The 20868-nt window shown below is 42.2% G+C and overlaps 1 long non-coding RNA gene across 1 annotated transcript; it reads right to left on the minus strand.

Annotated features, from left to right (window-relative positions):
- Nucleotides 1-12692: 12692 nt before the first annotated feature.
- Nucleotides 12693-20621, minus strand: LOC138399920 (uncharacterized). The gene is made up of 3 exons (XR_011236198.1): nucleotides 20214-20621; nucleotides 19216-19775; nucleotides 12693-13805 (listed from the first exon to the last, which is right to left on the minus strand). It is a non-coding gene; the product is annotated as an uncharacterized lncRNA (long non-coding RNA).
- Nucleotides 20622-20868: the final 247 nt, after the last annotated feature.

Genomic DNA, 20868 nt, shown 5'->3' on the forward strand with positions numbered 1-20868 from the left:
TGTGGCTGGCATTCTTCCTTTCTCCTTCCGAGATGCTTCTGGAGCACGTGCTTCCTCACACAGTCCTGTGTTTGGTGTCTATTCAGAGAGAGGATGAGCAGTTTCTCCATTTCCACTTATTCACACAGATGCTCATTTTGATGCCCAGTCTGTGTGACCTCCATTTCCCCGGCCAGTGCCAACCCTGAAATGTAGCCAATTAAAGAACATCTTTATTTTAAAATAGGCATAAAGCCTGATGACACAACTATTGCCCTCACAGGAGGAAATTAAGTGCATAGAGTCTTCCTTCTTTCCCTCTGTCTTCCTCCTTCCTTCCTTCCTTCCTCTGTTCCTCCCTTCTTGATCCTCCCCACCTTTCTCCCCCCGCCCCCCACCAGTAGCCCACATGGGGGAAATCAATTGACTTAAAAAGAAAACAAAGACTTTTTTTTATTTTTGAGAAAGAATGGTAATATATTTCACTTATCTACATTTTTAATGAAGAATGAAGAACATAAAGCTAATAGTTAAGCCTATAAAAAAGAACCCACTTCAGTTGTACAATTTGGCTAGTTAAGGTATATAATAGGTATGAGAGAGAGAGAGGAGAAAGAGAAGAAATGGGTTTGTAGGAAAGAGATAAAGAAAGAAGGATGCAAGTGAGAAAGCTACCCAGGGACAGCAGCGAGAAAACAAAGTATTCAGAAATGACAACACACTAGGGGAAATGAAGTGGCCAGGACAATGGAGAGTCAGAAGCTCAGCAGGAGGCAAATTGTGCTCAAGTACCACACTCCAGACCTCCAGGGCCCTGACAGCTAAAACAAGTTAAAGCTGACCTTTTTGAATCCTCTTGGCTGGTGCAAGGATTTCAATGTGTCTCTGCAAAAAAACAAACCAACAACAACAACAAAAAACAAGTTTTCTGCATTTATTATTTCTCAACTTTGAAACTTAATACTAAAACAATGGTTTATTTGCCCCAGGAATTATAAACTTTGCTAGACTTTCATGGAATGACTTGTGTTTCAGATATTTTCTTCCACACCTAACAAGCATCGTCAGTGGAGCAGGGTGACAGTTCCCTTTGATGTGCAAAAGCAGGCTGCTTGACTCATCTTTGTTATTGCAGAGATTGGGGCTGTTGTCAGCCACAGTTCTGAAAATTTATGGTTGTTCATGGCCCTTTCCCCTGGTCAAATTAAATCCATATGTTGATTGCATTTCATTTCAGTAGGGATGAAATGTCGTGGAAACAACAATAAAAACAATTCCATGAAAAAGACTAAAAAGAATAAATTACTTATTATCCTCGGTGTTCTAGGAAAGAGTTGCTCATCACTCCCAGCATTCACAGTTCACCCTCTCCCAGCAACCAGAGCCCCTGGAGACCAACCAGCCTTTTCCACCTCCTGAGAGAATTACAGAGCTCTTGGCCACTCCCACTCAATTTGCTTTACAAAGGGAAAATAATTCTTAGCAAGTTGTTGAAAACCTGCATTCTATCTGAAAATAAGGGCGGGGGTAGGGATGGAATATTTAATAAGTGAGCTATAGAGTAGAGAGGGATGTGATAGCCAAAAAAATACATCCTATGCATGCACACACACCCACACACACCCATACAAAACCCTGTTGCCATATAGAAAACAGAATCCAGCTTGGCAAATAATTTCCAATATTCTTCACTTCATCAGTAAAGTGAAGGATTGTAATCATGCATTTCAGAAAGGAAGGGAGCTTCATTCATTCATTCACTCATTCAATGACTGCTGAATGCCTCCGACTTACAAGGCATTATGCTAAGTGTTGCTCCCATCAGCAAGTCCTTACCACTGCAGAGCTTGCCATTTCTCACCATTTCCGCTGCTGCTTCTCCATCCCCCTCATCAAATCTTGCCCAGAATACAGCAAGAGCCTCCTAACTGGTCTTTCAGCTTCTACGGTTACTTTTACACAACTCAAGCCCCCCTCACCCCACCCCATCCACTGCCATCCCCCATGGTACATTCTCCACACAATAGCCAAAGAGATATTTCATAGCAAAGAATTTATACTTAAAAGGTAAAATAAGGTCATATGTGTGCCTTGCTTAAAACCTTCCAATGGCCTTATGCTGCACTTTAAAAACTAGACTTTTTGCAATGGTCTACAAAGTCCTCCATGATCGACTTCCTTTCTACTTTTAAGACAATCTTGTATCACTCTTCCCCCTTCAAAATACTCTGCAGCTACACTGGCATTTTGAATGTCTTGTTTTGTTCCTTAAATATGCGATGCTATTCTCTGCTCAGGGCATTTGCATTTGCTATATCCCTTTCTTGGAATGCCCTTCCCCCAGATTTTTAGATGGCCTGCTCAGATCAAATGTAACCTTCTCAGAGAGGCTTTCCCCAGCCACCCAACCTAAAGTGGCCACCCTCCAGGTAACTTTCTACTCCACTGCCCTTTTTTATTTTCTAAAAGCATAGCACTTGTCATCATCCGAAGGTACTATACTTATTTAATTTTTTACATTGATAGTTCTCAAAGGGTGGTCCTGGGACCAGCAGTATTAGCATCACCTGGGAGCTTGTTATAACTGCATATTCTCAGGCCCTCCTGTAGACCTACTGAATCAGAAATTCTGAGCATGGGCCCAGAGATCTGTAGTATAATGAAATCTCCAGGTGATTTTGATGAAAATTAAAGTTTGACAACCACTGGCTGTCTTAGTCCATTTTCTGCTGCTGTAACAGAATATTGCAGACTAGGTAATTTATGAACAATAGAAGATTTGGCTCACAGTTCTGGAGCCTGGGAAATCCGAGAGCATGGCACTAGCACCTGTCGAGGGTCGCCCCATGGTGGAATGCAGAAGGGCAAGTGAGTGTGTGAAACAGATGCAGAAATTCGGCCAAACATCCTTTAATCAAGAGTCTACTTTCAAGAAAACTGACCCACTCTCTCAATAATGCCATTAATTCATTCATGAAGGCAATCGTAGCCTAATGGCCTCTTAAAGGCCCCACCTATCAATACTGTTACAATGATAATTAAGTTTCCAACACATGAACTTTTGGGGGGACATACTCAAACCGTAGCACTGGCTTACAATGATTACTCCTTCTCTCCCTGACCCCTGCCCTAGAATGTAAACTCCAAGAAAATGGAAGTCCATCTGTCTTGTTCAGCACAGTGCCTCCAGCAGCACACATAGCAGGCTCCTAATAAATAGTTGTGGGAATGGTGGGAGATTGAGTGTATGATGAATGATTGATCAACCGCCTTGGGTTTTGTGTTTCAGAGGCCACGTCGGGGGGATCGAGCAGACAGTCAAATAGAATGAAGCTCCAGGGACCCAGCCAAATAGAACTGAGCCTCAGGGACCTGCATGCCAACTTCCACTGGAGTTATTGTGTTTGTTTGTTTGTTTTATAGACAGAGTTTTGCTATATCACCCAGGCTGGAGTGCAGTGGCTATTCACAGGCACCATCATAGCACATCACAGCCTCAAACTCCTCGGCTCAAGTGGTCCTCTCACCTCAGCCTTCCAAGAAGCTGGGACTACAGGCATGTGCCACTGCACCCAGTCCCACCAGAGCTCTTATCTGTGTGACAGATTTTCCAGGCTAGATAAAACTGAAGAAGGGGTTCTGAAGTAGAAGAAACACTTAAAAACTATGGTTCAAACTGCAGGCATGTTGTAATGTCCTCCTCAGAGAACCAGAAGATTTGTGGATTGTATTCAATTAGAGGATGAGGAGAGTATCCTTTTCTTTTAAATTCTGCACAGCTCTTACTACATTAATCCCAGAGTGACTGCTGATTGACAAAATGGCTTTCTCTTTCTCAGCCTTTCTATTTTATGTCAATCCTGGAATCAAAACTCAAAACCAATTAATTCTGTCTCCAGTGGTTTCTAAAAGCTTTCAGATTGAAAACACTAGGTCAACTCCTAGCTCCCCAGCTCAGATGGGGGAAGGGGGTGGAACATTATCTTTGCAAAGGACATTGAACTTTAGAAAAGGTTAGATCAACACCAAGAACAATGCAAAAGGCCTTGGGAACCCCTCCTTAGAAATGATATGTGGCTTGAAATAAATAGTATGTGCCAGGCCCCATGCTAGGAACCAGGGTTACAAAGACCATGAGGATATAGTTGATGTCTTCAGCACACAATCTGGAGGAGAGATTGATATGTACACAAATACCAGTGCTGTAGGAATGACTAACTACTTAGTTTTGCCAGGCAAAGATTCCTGGAGGAGGTTATATTTGAGCAGATCGGAAGGCTGTGTGTTGCCAGGTAGGCAAGGAAGGAAGGACAATCTAGGTAGAAAAGATGATAAATATAAAAACACAGAAATGAAAAAGGGTAGGGGTGGGTTAAAAATGGTTAAGAGAAGTGATGAATTGGGATGTGTGTGTGTGTGATGTTAGGCAAATATGAATACTGACTGGCTATTTGATATTAAGGAATTATTGTTAAATTTTAAAGATATGTTAATGATATTGTGGTTACATTGTAAAAGAGTCATTATCTTCTGGAGATACATAGTGAAATATTATTTCTGGATAAAATGATAGAATATCTGGAATTCACTTCAATATGATATGGAAAGGGACAGGAGAAGGTAGGGATAAAGATGAAATAAGGTTGGCCATGAATACTTATTGAAACTGGGTGATGGATACATGGGAAGCCATTATACTACTTTTTATACTTCCATATACATGTGGAATTTTTTACAATAAGGAGCTAAAAGAGAGAAAGAGAGAAACTGCCTAGCGTAGTGGCTATAATTATTATAAGAATTCAGCAAACATTTATTTATTTATTTTTCTTACCTTCTTTGATGTGTCATTGGATGTGATCACCATACCATTCACAGGCACAAGCTAGAGGGAAGAGCTGAGTGAGCCACCCTGGTGCTTTTCTTAAGTTGAGCCCTGCTTCCTGGTGGGTTACCCAAAGTTTGAAGCAAAGACCACAAGAGTAGCCCTTTGTTATGGTAATGTACAGGCTGTGAAAGTGTATGCAGGTTTATCTCCAGGAATCCTGAAGGCCAGCCTGAGAGATGAGACACACCTGAGAAGGACCCAGCTGGGGTTCCAACTCCTGAGCTCACAAAGGGCAGAAAAGCCAGCCTCCTCAGGGTCTGCCTTGCTCTTTTTCTTAGTTTGTTCCTGCTGCTGTAACAAAATACCACAAACTGGGTAATCTATAAATATAGAAATTTATTGCTCACAGTTCTGGAGGCTGGGAAGTCCAAGATCAAGACACCAGGTGAGTCAGCATCTGAAAGAGTACAATCTCTGCTTCCAAGGTGGTACCTTTTTGCTGTGTTCTCACATGGCAGAAAGCAGAAGGGCAAATGGGCCTAGATAGTTCCCTTCTACTCATTTATAAGGTCATTAATTCATTCATGAGTACTCTACCCTCATGACTTAATCATTCCTAAAGGCACCACCTCTTAATACTGTCACATTGGGGTTTAAGATCCAGCATATAAAATTTAAAGGACACATATATTCAAACCATAACATTCTACCCCTGGCCCCCAAAAACTCATGTCATTCTCACATAAAAAATATATTTATTCTATCCCAATAGCTCCAAAAGTCTTAACTTATTCTAGCATCAACTTTAAAGTCTAAGTCCAAAGTCTCATCTAAGTATCACCTAAATCAAATATGGGTGATACTCAAAGTATGATTCAACCTGAGGCAAATTGCTCTCCAGTTGTGAGCCTGTGTAATCAAACAAGTTACGTGCTTCCAAAATACAACGGCAGGACAGGCATAGGAGAGACATGCCCATTCAAAAAGGGAGAAAAAGGCAAGAAGAAAGGGAAACAGTTTTCAAGTAACTACAATAGTTAACAAGGCAAACAATATTAAATTTTGAGGCTTGAGAATAACCTTTGACTCCATGTCCAGCTTTCCAGACACAATGGGGTTGGTGTGGGGCCTCCAAGGCCCTGGGCAGTTCTGTCACCATGGCTTTGCTGGGCACAGCCCTTGCATCAGCTCTTGGAGGTTGGAGTTGCATGCCAATGGCTCTCCCAAGATGGCACTGCATGCTGGTGGGTCTAGAGTTCTGAGATCTTGGGGGTGGCTCCAGCTTCATGGCTTCACTAAGCATTGTCCTAGTGGGGCTGTCTGTGATGGCCCTGCCGTTGTGGCAGTTCTCCACCTGGGCCTCAAGGCTCTCAGAAGCATCCTTTGAAATCTATGTGGAGATAGCCATGCTTCCACAGCTCTTGCATTCTGTGTGCCTGTAGAATTGGCACTGTGTGGATACTGCCAAGATTTATTGCTTGTGCTCTCTGGAGTGGCAACCTGAGCTGCACCTGGACCCACTTGAGCTACAGCTGGGGTGGCCAAAGAGCACTGCACCAGAATGCAGGGAGCAGAGACTTGAGGTGGCACAGGGCAGTGACTGCTGAGGTCCCACGGGCACTCAAGTCCCCTCTTTTGACATAATTCTGTCCCCCAGACATTGCCACTCTGGGCCTGTCATGGGAGGGCAGCACTAATAATCTTTGAAATGACTTCAGGGTCATTCTTCCATTGTCTTGATGAATAGCATTTGGCTTCCTTCCATCCACACTAGTCTTCTTATCAGTCACTTGATGTTCTCTCCCAAACATGCTTTTTACAACCTGGATAGTTAAGAATTTTCTGAATCTTTAAGTTTTGTTTCCCTTTTAATTATAAATTCTGTCTTTAATTTGTTTCCCTCTTCACACAATTTGCTACAAGCAGTGAAGAAAAGCCATGCAGCATCCTGAATATTTTGCTTAGATATTTCTTCTGCCATATATCCTATTTCATTGTTTGCAAGTTCTGCTTTCATAAAGCATTAGAACACAAACACAACTCAGTCAACTTCTTTGCTACTTTATAACAAGGATAGGCCTTTCCTCCAGTTTATAATACCTTGTTCCTTATTTCCATCTAAGACCTCATGATAATTGTGTTTACCATCCATAGTTCTACCAACATTCTGATCATAACACCTTAAGTAATCTCTAAGAAATTTAGATGTTTCCTATAGCTTTCCTCTTCTTCTGAGCTCTCACCGGAAGATTCCTTTATGGTCCACTCTTAACCCATTACCCAGTTCCAAAGCTACTTTTACATTTTTTTGGTATTTGTTATATTAGCACCCCACTTCTGGTACCAATTTCTGTCTTAGTCCATTTGTGCTGCCATAACACAATACTTTAGATTAGGTAACTTATAAAGAATAGAAATTTATTTCTCACAGTTCTGGAGGTTGGGAAGTCCAAGATCAAGATGCCAGAAGGTGAGGTGTCAAGGGAGAGCTGCTATCACACTGGGGTTTAAGTTCCAACATATAAATTTAGAAGGAACGCATACATTCAAACCATAGCACTGTTTTACAAAGACTGAACTCTGGAAGGCCAGCAAGCAGCATCCATAGGTATAGTTAGGATACAGGCCCTAAGTGAGGGAAGAATAGTCAGGGAACTTCTGGTGGCTCATAGAGGAGGGGAAGTTCCCTATTCCTGATTCTTAGGTCTAGAATGTACCATTTAGGCAAAACTAAAAAGGATTCTGGAAGGGGGTGGATATGGAATATAAACAGTTCTTCTCTCCAAAAGAAGTTTCAATGGAAAACTGGAATATCCAAGCAGGGTTGAACTACTTTACAGATAGAATAGATGACTCTCTCTTGGCCAATTTGATGGGCCTCAGAATAGACCCTCTCTCCCAAAACAGCTTCCTTTAACACCATAGAGACTGGAAATATCCCATTAAAGAGTATTTCGTTAGTGTTATATTTCACAGGAGGGGAAATACATTGTATACTTATCGGTTATTATTACTATCAACAATTTTCAGCTAATAATGTCTTAAATTTTTGTGACATTTTAAAGTTTACAAAACACCTGGGGCCTCTGTGTTAGCAATTAGTGTCCTTTTCATCCCTCACCTCTCAGCCCCCACTCCTGGTCTTATAGACACCAGGGCTTGAACTTAGGCTTTTTAACTTCTGGAATAAAGGTCTCCCATAAATTGTTAAGTTAACTATTGCTGTGTGGAAAACTACACCCATAACTTTGTTAATTCTCATAGTTCTGTTGGCTACCTAGGTGGCTCTTCATGCCTGGAGTCACTCATACCACTGCATTCAGCCAGTGGCTGGGCTGGAGCTACATGCTGGGGTGCCATGCTTTTCCCTGGCCTCTGCCCATGGCTAGCGTGGACTCCTCACAGTGTGGTGGTCTGAGGTTTGTTGGACTTCTTACATAGTAGCAAGCTCCCAAGAATGAAAGTAAAAGCTATAAGGCCTCTTAAGACCTGGGCTCAGGAGCCCCAGAACATCACTGCCACTGTACTCTGTTGGTCAAATTAACTCACAAGCCCAGCCCAGATTCAAGGAGACAGAAAACATAAGACATATTATATAAGGGTATGAACACAGGAAGGTTTGATTCATTGGGAGCCATTTTTTTTCTTTTTTTAAAAAATAAATTTTAAGGCCAGGTGTGGCGGCATGCACTTGTAGTCCCAACTACTTGGGAGGCTGAGGCGGGAGGATTGCTTGAGCCCAGGAGTCCAGCCTGGGCAATGTAGTGAGACCCTGTCTCTTAAAATATATATATACACACACACTATATATAGTATATATATTATATAAATGTATATATATATATATATATATACACACACATACATATACATACACAAAATAAACTTCAATTTTTAGAAAAGTTTTAGATATACAGACCAATTGTGAAGATAGTTCAGAGAGTACCCATATACCCCACACCCATATTAACATATTAGTATGGTGCATTCATTACAAGGAATGAACCAATATTGATATATTATTATTAGCTAAAGTCTACTTTATTCAGATTTCTTTAGATTTTACCTAATGTCTTTTTTCTGTTCAAAGAAATAGAACAGGATTTTTTAAAACTTTAAAAAAAATATATAACATAAATAGAGAAAATTATAAAAACCTCAAGCATATTGCTTGATAAATTTTCACAGAGACATCCATGTGATCAGCATCTGGATAAAGAAAGAAATGATTCTAGCAGCCCACAACTGCACCCAGCCATCCCACCTGCCAGTCACTACCCTGCCAAGGGTAACCACTATCCTGACTCCTGATAGCACAAATCCATTTGACTATTCTTATACTTGATATAAATGGAATTCCTATAGTATGTGCTCTTTTGTGTCTGTCTTCTTTCATTGAATATTACATCTTTGAGATTCATTCATATTGTTATGCTTTGTTGTAGATCATGTATTCTCATTATGTAGGTTTTTCTTTTCTTTCTTTTTCTTTCTTTCTTTCTTTCTTTTTTTTTTTTGAGACAGAGTCTCACTCTGTTGCCCAGGCTAGAGTGCTGTGCATCAGCCTAGCTCACAGCAACCTCAAACTCCTGGGCTCAAGCTATCCTTCTGCCTCAGCCTCCTGAGTAGCTGGGACTACAGGCATGCGCCATCATGCCTGGCTAATTTTTTCTATTTTAAGTTGCCTGGCTAATTTTTTTTTTCTATTTTTAGTAGAGATGGGGTCTTGCTCTTTCTAACGCTAATCTTGAACTCCTGAGCTCAAGCAATCCTCTCGCCTTGACCTCCCAGAGTGCTAGGATTATAGGCATGAGCCACTGCACCCAGCCACTATGTAGGTTTTTCAACCTTAAGCCTCTCTTACCCCAAGATTCTGAAATGCATCATATTTCCCAAACTTATTTGAGTGCTGTCTTTGGTTGGAGTTCTCAAAAACAAACTCTATGACAGGAACGTAAGTGCATGTAATCTACTGGGAGTTGATCCCAGGAAGCACCAGTAGGGGAGTGAAGAAGGGAAACACAGAAGAGGGGAAGTCAATTCAGTATGTTATGAGCATGTTACTGCTGTGGGCAACTCGGGCTCAGTCCCATGGAGGACCTCTAGGAGACTGTGCAGAACATGTTTCAGAGTTGTTCCCCAGAGAAGCAAAGAATCTGGGGCATTTATTATATCCCAACTCCTTTCAGTTATTGGTTGAAAGCTCCTTCTGAGCACATTAACCCCCTGGTGATTGCAGTCTACCCCAAGTGTGGGCTAAATATGCACCTATGGCCAGAGAAAGCCACCAGGCAAAGAGCTGCAGGTGCTGGCAGGAAAAAACCATCAAAGTGAGGAGTCCTAGGCCAAGGGAAAGATGTGCAGGGCGCAATGCACCTTGTTCCACTCTGATCTACTTGTATCCCATATGAAGTCCGTTCTAGGCTGGGCGCAGTGGCTCATGCCTGTAATCCTAGCACTCTGGGAGGCTGAGGCAGGAGGATAGCTTGAGCTCAGCAGTTCGAGACCAGCCTAGCAAGAGTGAGATCCCATCTCTACTAAAAATAGAAAAAATTAGCCGGGCATGGTGGTGCATGCCTGTAGTCCCAGCTACTCAGGAGGCTGAGGCAGGAGGATCGCCTGAGCCCAGCAGTTTGAGGTTGCAGTGAGCTATAATGATATCACTGCACTTTAACCGGAGTGACAGATTAAAACTCTGTCTACAAAAAAACAAAAGTCCATTCTGTCACTGACTCTTCAAGGTGGTAGCCAGTGACAATATCTAAAACAACATTACTAGAGGTGAGTTAGTGGAAGTAGCCTCTAGCATGATCTTGTGCCTTTCTCTGACCAATAAAAAGCAGAAGTGACATTGTGTCAGCTTCTGAGCGTAGGCCCTGAGATGCCTTGCAGCTTCTGCCTTTGCCTTTTGAAATGCCGAGATCTCCACACAGGGAAGCTGGACCAGCCTTGTAAAGCATAAAGGGCAATGTGAAGGAACACCAGAGTGTCCCAGCCAACAGCCAGCACCACTTGCAAGACACGTGAGCAATACCAGCTTGGGTCTTTCAGCACAGTGGGTCTGCAGTTGAATGCAGCCCCATGAGTGAGCCCAGGCAAAACCAGAAGAGGAAGCATCCAGTCTACCCACAGAATCATGAGAAATAACAAATTGTTGTTGTCTTAAGCCGCAGGATTTTGGGACAGTTTGTTACCAGCAATAGGTAACTGAAATATGCACATTGTTTGGTGGTTGCTCCTGAAGACATTAACACCCTGGCTTTTTCGGTCTACCCTGCTCATGGAACAAGCATGCTCTAGTGATCGGGGAAAAGGCTCCGGCAGAGAGTCTTAAACACTTGCAGGAAGGAGCTATCAGTATATATAGGAACACTGAAGTGCTAGGCGGATATGACAGAGGAACAGCAGCATTTGCTACAAAGTCAAGAACCTCTTTTTCTCTGACTTATAAACATTATGTGGGGTGGGGGTGGGGAGATGGAGAGGAGAGGGTTTCTATGAGGAACCAAGAACTTTGGAGTGGATGGTGCCTCTGAGAGACACCACCACCTAGGAGAAGAGTATGCAGAGCATAGAAGTGGTGCTATCAAAGACTCTGAAATTTGGGGCATACCTTGCTCTTTTCAACCTAACTCTGTATGGCCTGTTGTCATGCTCCGTACCTAGAATCCCACATATTGCTTGCTCTCAGATTGCTTGCCACTGCTCTCTGTCCCCTAGCTGGTGTACTCAGCCCTTGCTGGACTCCTCATTAGCCTCCTGCCAACCAGTTGTCATTCTCACCTCTCAGCTCCTTGTCTCCCAGTCCCTGACCCAGTGCTCAAATGTCCTGTCCTCAAGCCTGTCTCCAAGTCTTGTTCTGTTCAAATCTAGTTCATTTTGCTTTTCTGCTCCATAGCAAGTGCTTTTCTGATATCAGGACTTCTAAACCTGGAGGAGGTTTAAAAAGGGATTTGTCTAAAAAGATCTCAGCAATGAGAAGAAATTACAGGAAATCTCAGACGTGATTTTTTTCCCCAATACTGCATTGTAAGGGAGATTATATTTAAAGTGGCAACAGAAGTGATATCCTAGGCTGCAGAGTTGTTCCCAAGCACCAAATGTTGTGAGTTAACATTGCAAAACATCTTGGAAGTTTACCAGAAGACGTCTTTCTTTTGTCTGGGCACTCAAAAAGATAAAGAGAAGCAAATTTTGCGTATATACTAAGATGAGCTGAGTTCCTGTATTTGGAATACAAGGAAGTAGTTCTACAAAGCAGCAGTCCCCAAACTTTTTGGCACAAGAAACCGGTTTCATGGAAGACAATTTTTCCCCAGGTGGGGGGGGGGTTGTGGGGGGATGGTTTCAGACAAATTCTCATAAGGAACGAGCAACCTAGATCCCACATATGCAGTTTACAGTAGGGTTCGAGCTCCTATGAGAATCTAATGCCCCCACTGATCTGACAGGTGGTGATGTGAACGATGAGAAGCGGCTGTAAATACAGATGAAGCTTTGCTCACTAGCTGGCAGCTCACCTCCTGCTGTGCAGCTCTGGTTCCTAACAGGTCATGGACTGGTACCAGTCTGAGCATGGCCCCAGGGCTTGGGGACTGCAACTACAAAGGACTCACCAAAGAAATTCACTTCCAGTTCATTAAGATCACAAGAGCAAAAATCACAGCATTTTGGATTAGGTATACAAAAACACTCAGGTTAAAAATATCCAGGTGCAAAAAACTCACTTTGAAGAAATCTTAGTTTTAAATATAAGATCAGAACACACCGTATATTATTTAGTTTTCCTGAGTTGCAAATGGTAGCAAAAATAAATGAGTTGGTTTCATTTTCCTCATCCTAATATTTTCTATCTAGTTAACTTTTTTTTTTTTTTTGAGACAGGGCCTTGCTCTGTCTCCTAGGTCACAGTATAGTGGCACCATCATAGCTCATCGAGACATTGAACTCCTGGGCTCAAGCAATCCTCCCACCTCAGCCTGCCAAAGTGCTGGGATTACACATGTGAGCCACTGCGCCTGGAGAGCTAGTTAACATTTTTGAGTATCTACTGTGTATCAAAATCTCCCATTCATTTTATCTAATCCTCAGAACAACATCTACTATGCCAACCAGTTCTAGTTTAAATTCAGGACCACACATCTCAAAAAGACTCTCAACGCTGCCAAGCAACCCTACTACACTTCCCCAGTACGTTCTCTCCCCCGTTCTCCAGAACAGCTATTTCACACATTCTCTGCTCTCTGCAAACCTCCCACATCCTCCTCCACTTCCTCAGTGCTGCCTACCTCTCCCACCTCTTCCCAGATCCCTCTCTACCTCGCTCCAGTCTAGGAGATCACTGTGTTCCTGACTTCTGTCTCAGCTCAAATGTCAAATTCGAAGAGAGACTTTCCTTGTAATCCACAGATGCTCCTACCCAGTCACTCTCACATCAACTTGTTTTATTGTCTTCCAAGCATTTATCAATGTCTGATCTCATCTCATTATTCCCCTCGCCCCACTTGAATATAGCTCCACGACAGCAGGGCCTTACCTACCTGATCTACTTCTGTATTCTCAACATCCACATCTGAGCCTGTCACATCACAGGCACTCAAAAAGGAATATTTATCGAAAAAATTATCCCAACTTTTGGCAGATGAGAAAACTGAAGATTAGAGAATCTAAATAAATTGCTTAAGTTCGCTCAGCTAGTAAAAGACAAAGTTTGGATAAACATAAGTCTACTTAAGACCAGGCTGTATCCCCGTCTATGCAAAAATGTACGTGGCCTCTGAGAGTTATTTGTGACTGTGGAGCGCATTTAAGACAGCTTCAGAATGAATAGTCAAATTCCTCCGGCGGAAAACCAAGGAGATGCTGAAGACATCTGGCTGGACAAAGCCCGTGGTAACTAAGGAGCAGCGCAGCCCGGCTGTTCCCAGCTTGCTCCTGGCTGGCCTCCAACTCCTCTGCCGTCCTTCCTGCTTCCTACAGTCTCTGAGCCTTTGGCCACCTGCAGTAGAGCACAGTTAAAGTCAGGCTCCGGTTTTCCCTTCACACTCATGAGCCAGCTTATGCCTGTCAGTAGCATTCAATAAAAATGCATCTATTGCAAGGTGTTGTTCTGGGCACTACAAAGATCATAATGAACATGGCAGGCACAGTCCCTGCCCCCACTGCTTTGCAGTATTGTACTCCTTTCAGTCTTCAGTATTTGGCTCATGGTTGAAAAAATACTAATTTTTTTAAAAATTTAAGTTAACTTTATTTTTGTGGAGTACAGAATGCTCTTCAACTTATGATGGGGTTACATCCTGATAAACCCACTGTAACCTGAAAATGCATTTGCTATACCTAACCTAGCAAACATCTTATCTTAGCCTAGCCTACCTCCAACATGCTCAGAACACTTAACATTAGCCTACAGTTGGGCAAAATCATCCAATACAAGGTTATTTCTACAATAAAATGTTGAATATCTCATGAAATTTATTGAATATTGTACTAAAAGTGAAAAACAGAATAGTTTAACGTGTCCTGGAATATGGTTGGTTTCTAATGAATGCATATTGCTTTTGTACCATAATAAAGTCAAAAAATCATAAGTCAAACCATGACAAGTTGGGGACTATTTGCATTGTTTTACTTAATAAGCGAGTCTTCACATGAGCAAATATATAGAGACTTTTACTTACATTATGTATATATGTATATATAGAAAATTATAGTGAGTTGCCATTTTCCTCTCACCCTCTCTCCTTTTTAAGCCCCCCTCTCTTTTTCTTGGGTAATTTACAAATGAAAATTATATTTCTAAGATGGAATATACCTAAATTACAGATTCTTCTAAATGACAAAATAGGAATTTGAATGAGAAATGAGATTTTTAACAAAATTCCAGTAACACAAAGACCTACTTGCCTTGAATTCAGCCAAAAGAATGGATCAGGATTTTATAATCATTGCAAGACTTTGACAGAAGTTAACATGCTGAAGGTTATTGTGCGGGCTTTGTTAGGTTCCCTCCAGAATGAACAGACAGAGCCCAAGAGATACAGGTGGTTTGCACATAATTCTTACCTGTGTATAGAACTGCAATTTAGCTTTAGAATTTTGCCACTGGAAATACGTTTTCTGTACAAGGTTGGACTATCCCCCAAGCACCCTTACATCTTTCTCCTTCTTTTCATGATCAAACATTTTTTTTTAATTTTTTTAAAATTTCAAAATATTAATTAAGGGATACAAGTGTTTTTGTTACTTAGATATCTTGTATGATGCTTAAGTCAGGGCCTTTGTTGTGCCTGTCACCAGAATAGTGGTCATTGTACCCAATAGGTAAGTTTTTATGTCACACCCACCATCCCCCACTCCCTCCTTCTTGGTTTCTCATATCTTTTATATCACTTTGTGCCCATGTGTACCTATCTATTAGCTCCTACTTATTAGTGAACATACAGTGTTTGGTTTTCCATTCCTGAGATACTTCACTTAGGATAATGGTCTCCTGTTCCAGTATTACATGTTCTGTCATCTAGGCTGGAGTGCAGTGGCATGAGCATAGCTCACTGCAACCTTCAACTCCTGGGCTCAAGCAATCCTCCGGCCTCAGCTTCCTAAGTAGCTGGGACTACAGGCATGCACTATCACACCCGGCTAAATTTTTTGTAGGGACGGAGTAGGGCCTTACTATGTTGCCCAGGCTGGTCTAGAACTTCTGGCCTCAAGCAATCCTCCTGCCTTGGGCTCCCAAAGTGCTGGAATTATAGACGTGAGCCACTGTGCCTGGCCAAGAATACTAAATTAAATTGTTGAATTGAATCGAAGTATTTCAAGGTCATAGTACTAGTTAGCAGAAATTGTCCCTAAAAAATAAGAAATTTTTTTAAAAAGAAAAAAAAATGCAATCTATGCTGGGGATCTAAAAAGAAAATAAAAAAAGAAATTGTCCCTAAAGGAAATGTTTGTTGAGGAGTTCCTCAGTATTCATGTCCTCATGTAAATTGCCTGGTATATAGCAGACATTCTGCAGTTAATTCCTTTCTTCTCCTTTCCTCTAGGCTCCTGCTGGCCTGGTCACCAAGTAAGCTAAATCTTATTGCATTTAGTGGAGAAATGGTAAAAGTTCAGTAGAGAAATGTTAGCAGCTAGTGATTTATGAGTTCTGCAGGAGGGAAGAAGAGTTGAGAAGGTCTACTTTTGCCCTCTTTTCTGGCCAGGTATAATAGATAAGATATAATAGCTAAGATTTATTGATGGCTTACAATGTGCCAGGTACTGTTCCAAGCACTTTATGTACTACTTCCTTCAGACCCCACAATAACCCTAGCAGAGGAAATTGAGGTTTATTTTATTTTATTTATTTTTAGAGATGAGGTCTTGCTATGGTGCCTGGGCTGGAGTGCAGTGGCTACTCACAGACGCAATCCCACTACTGATCAGTAAGGGAGTTCTGACCTGTGCCGGTTCCCGCCCCTTTAGATTCCCAGAGGTGACCATATTGATGCCAGACTTAGAGCAGACCCCTGATGGGCACAGCACACTATAGGCCAGGGCTCCTGGGCTCAAGCAATCCTGAGTAGCTGGGACTATAGGCAGGTACCACGATGCTGGGGGAACTGAGGTTTAAAGAGGATAAGTGGCTTGCCCAAGTCTCATAAATAGAATAAATTCAGGTGGGGGAATTCCAGCCCAGGCAGTCAAATTCTAGCATCTCTTGTTCTGTGCAGCTACTGCTATTGACCCATATGGGATCAGAGGCATGGACTTTGAACCGGACCCACTTACAGCCTGTCTGCTGGTCATGATGTAACTAGAGGCAGGTATGTTTGAAGTGGCAAACTGGTCAAGGCTGAACGAAGTCTATGGCCAGGGCAGAGCTGATGCAGCAGCCCTGTGATCTGGCACATTCATACTATGCTGTATAGTTAATATTGTAGTTTTTAAACAATCAATTTCCCCCTAAAATTGATGTTGGTTTTACTATCTGTGAGGCTACAGGAAGTTTCTTTAAAAAAGAAATTGTCAGCCAGGCGCAGTGGCTCATGGCTATAATCCTAGCACTCAAGGAGGCCAAGGCAGGAGGATCACTTGAGGTCAGGAGTTTGAGGTTGTTATTAGCTATGATGATGTCATTGCACTCTAGCCTGGGTGACAGGGTAAGACTCTGTCCCTCCAAAAATAAAAAAAAAAGAAAGAAAAAAGAAATTGTCTGTGCATAGCCCTTAGAATAGGAGAGATAGAGGGAGAACAAGAAAAAACAGCAGATTGTCTTTTGGTCTGAGATTATGTTCTTCTAACATTTATTCTAGCTTGTTGCTGTTAAAATGTCCTTCATTTCCTAAAATTATGGAGGTAGTAGATGGGAGTTGATTTTTAAAAATGTATTTGTATAAGAATAAAAAGTTGGAAATCTTATTTCAGTTCTTTCCATTAAAGTTTTTTTTAGTGTTTTTTTGCTTTTGTTTCTGTTTTAGAGATGGAGGTCTTGCTATGTTGCCCAGGTTCGAGTGCAGTGGCTATTCATAGGTACAATCATAATGAACTGCAGCCTTGAGCTTCTGGGCTCAAGCGATCCTCCTGCCTCAGACTCCTGAGTGACTGGGACTACTATAAGCAAGCCCCACTGAGGCCTCCCAAAGTGCACTGGGATTGTGGGCATGAGCCACCACACCTGGCTTTTTTTTTTTTTTTTTTTTTTTTTTTTGAGACAGAGTCTTGCTCTATTGCCTAAGCTAGAGTGAGTGCCGTGGTATCAGCCTAGCTCACAGCAACCTCAAACTCCTGGGCTCAGGTGATCCTCTGGCTCAGCCTTCCGAGTGGCTGAGACTACAGGTGTGCACCACCACACCTGGCTAAATTTTTCTATTTTTGGTAGAGACGGGGTCTCGCTCTTGCTCAGGCTGGTCTCAAACTCCTGAGCTCAAGGGATCCTCTTGACTCAGCTTCCCAGGTGTGAGCCACCGCGCCCGGCCATAATGGTTCTTAAGGGTATGTTTTAATATCTGGTAAGGCAAATCTCCCACATTACTCTTCTTTCTTTAAAATATGTGTTGGTTAATTTTAACTTGTTTATTATTTGAGGTGAACTTTAACATCATTTTGTCAGACTACATCTAAATAAATCTCACTAAGATTTTAAGTGGAATTAAAAGTATTTAAAATAGTAAATTGTCTCCTCTAAGAACATGGCTTGTATAGGTATTAAAAGTCTTATTTTATTAACAGTTCTCTCAGTAGAATTGAGTTGGTTTACTTCTTATAGGTTCTGAGAAGTCCAGACATTTTTCCTTGACATTAGTGCTAATTGCAGGTATGAAGATATAAATATGTATGTATATATGCATATGTATGTATGTATAGATGTGTACATTCACATATACACACATATGCATATACACATATATACACACTTGTCTAGCTATTAGGAATGAGAGTTGTTTAAACTTTAATTACCCACCAATCATTACTGGTATATGGAACACTTGTTGCTTAAAAAAATTCTTTTTGGCTGGGCACGGTGACTCATGCCTACAATTCTAGCACATTGGGAGGCCGAAGTGGGAGGATTGCTTGAGGCCAGGAGTTGAAGGCTACAGTGAGCTATGGTGGCATCACTGCACTTTAGCCTGGGCTACAGAGTGATTTTATACATAGCACAAAATTTACCATTTTCTGTTTCTTTGTTTTTGAGACAGAGTCTCGCTCTGTCACCCTGGCTAGAGTGTCATGGCGTCAGCCTAGCTCACAGCAACCTCAAACTCCTGGGCTCAAACAATTCTCCTGCCCCAGCCTCCTAATTTTTTCTATTTTTAGTAGAGATGGGGGGGGGTCTCACTCTTGCTCAGGCTGGTCTTGAACACCTGACCTCAAGCAATCCTCCCTCCTTGCCTCCCAGAGTGCAAGGATTACAGGCATGAGCCACTGTGCCCAGCCTAAATTAGGATTCTTAAATAAACTCTTTCATTAGTTCATCATATTTTAATTTTGATTTTACTGATGAAATCATGAAATAGTATTGTTTTTATATGCTTATTATCTAATTGAATTTCCTGTTTTGTGAATTATCTGTTCATATTTGTCCATTTTGCTTTTGGGGGGGGCTACTGCGCTGTTTTAGCAGGGGCATTAGAGAGAGAGAGAGAGGGAGTGTGTTTTCCCATGGGATAAAAACGGTTCAATTCCATAAATTTTACATTGCCTCCCATGTACCAGCAGAGCAAACCCAGGAAGAAAAGAGAAAGCAGAAAAATCCCCTTCATTTTTAAAAAAATGTATTAATTAGCTCTCAGAAATAATCATAATGAATTTTTTGTTTTGTTAAAAAAGAAAGCCTTCTTTCCATAATTCCCAATCCTCAGTCCCACTACTCCGAGATAATTACTTTTAATATTTTTTTCTGTATCCTTCCAGCATGCACGTACCCGCGTGGTTGCAGAGCAGGATAGCGAGCGGGAATCTCATTAGAGTGTGCCCTCAGGAGCGACATCTGTGGGAAAGGAACGAAGCAGGATTGGGCAGATGGAAAGGCTGGGCTCTGATACAGTTTCAAGAATGTTTCAGCTAACTCCATGGGGAGTTCTGAAGCTGGGCTAGCACTTCAGTCATCCCGAATTCGGGTGAGGCGGCCAAGCCTTTACACCCCAACATTGACCAGTCATTGGATACAAGCTGTCCTGAGAAGTGGCCTGGAGCAAAATGGCTCTTTGCAGGTGAGGAAAATTCTCAGAGAAAATTCCCAGCAGCTGAGGAATAAGTCCTTTAGTCCTGGAGGAAGATATGGGAAGTGAATCAGAGTTTTATCTCCAGTCCACTTGGAACCACTTATTTAGGTAAGTTTTGGCGGCAGCTCTCCCAGGATTCTGGTGGGCCTCTTTTCCTGAGGAGAGTGGGAAGAATGCGGTCTCCACCAGTGCAGCTGATCTTGAGGCTGCTGCTCTGCTCCGCGTCTCCCTCCTCTACTATCCAGCACAGACTGCTGTCACTGTCAAAAAATATATACATGTATAGTGATTAGGACTTTATCCCTCCATGTTTTCTTCCCTTATCTTACTGCCATTGTCCTGAAATCTTATTTTAGAAAATTGATCGGTAACATGCTGCATGTGGCTTACCCCGGATATATCTAAGCCCTTCTGCACATCAAAACTTAGATGGAGTTGGTCAAATGAGGGAACATCTGGGTTATGCCTTTTTTTAAGGTAGTTTTCTTTAGGAACTGTCAGCATGTTGTTGTTGAAGTGTGGAGTTGTAACTCTGTCTGGACTATGAACAGTCAACAACATGTACTTAAAAGTTACACTATTGCAAAATGGGTGTATTATCCAGGTCCTCATACACTATTTTTTTGTATTGCTGGTCCTGTACCAGAAACATTTTCTTTTATTGTTACTTGTTTTTTAAACTTTGTTTAGCTACTTACAGAAAATATGCTTATGGCACAATTTGCCTCAAATCCATTCCAAGTTGTATATTTGTTTTCCGATAAAAAATTACAATGAAAAAAAAGGCATCTAAGTTTGATGCATTCTGGAGCGATAGAAAGGAATCTGAGCTGGCAATTTGGTTTTAGGTTTTTCCACATCCCAGACTCATGAGTTTGGCAAGTCACTCAATCTCAGTTGCCTCATATATCGAATGGGGCAAACTAGACGAGAACTGTTGCAAATCTTCAAAAAGATAAACTTTGTAGCAATAAACAAAAGAGAAAACACAAGTACGAGACTTAATCAAAGTGATAGTTGGCAGGGTCACCGCTTGAGGGAAGAGGCCGCTGCTCCAGTTCTCTACAGCCACCTCAGAGCCTCACATGCGACCAGGATCCGCTCAATTTGCCTGCCTGGATGGTTCAAGTTCCGCTTCCGCAGGCGGATTTTCGCTGTGGGCGTGTGCACCCGGCATCCGACGCAGGCTACAGTCGGTTCTCCCTAGCGCGCATGCTCCTGAGGGGAGGCGGAGACCGGAAGGGAGGGGGCGTGGCGAGGCGCCGCAGACCGCCGGCTCGCTCTCTCAAGAGCCGTGCTCGGGAGGCGGGGGCGCGCGCGCGCTCGTTCGCGCGGCCGGCTGCGTACAGTAGT

Source organism: Eulemur rufifrons, chromosome 19, assembly GCF_041146395.1.
Source record: "Eulemur rufifrons isolate Redbay chromosome 19, OSU_ERuf_1, whole genome shotgun sequence".
Taxonomy (NCBI): Eukaryota; Metazoa; Chordata; class Mammalia; order Primates; family Lemuridae; genus Eulemur; species Eulemur rufifrons.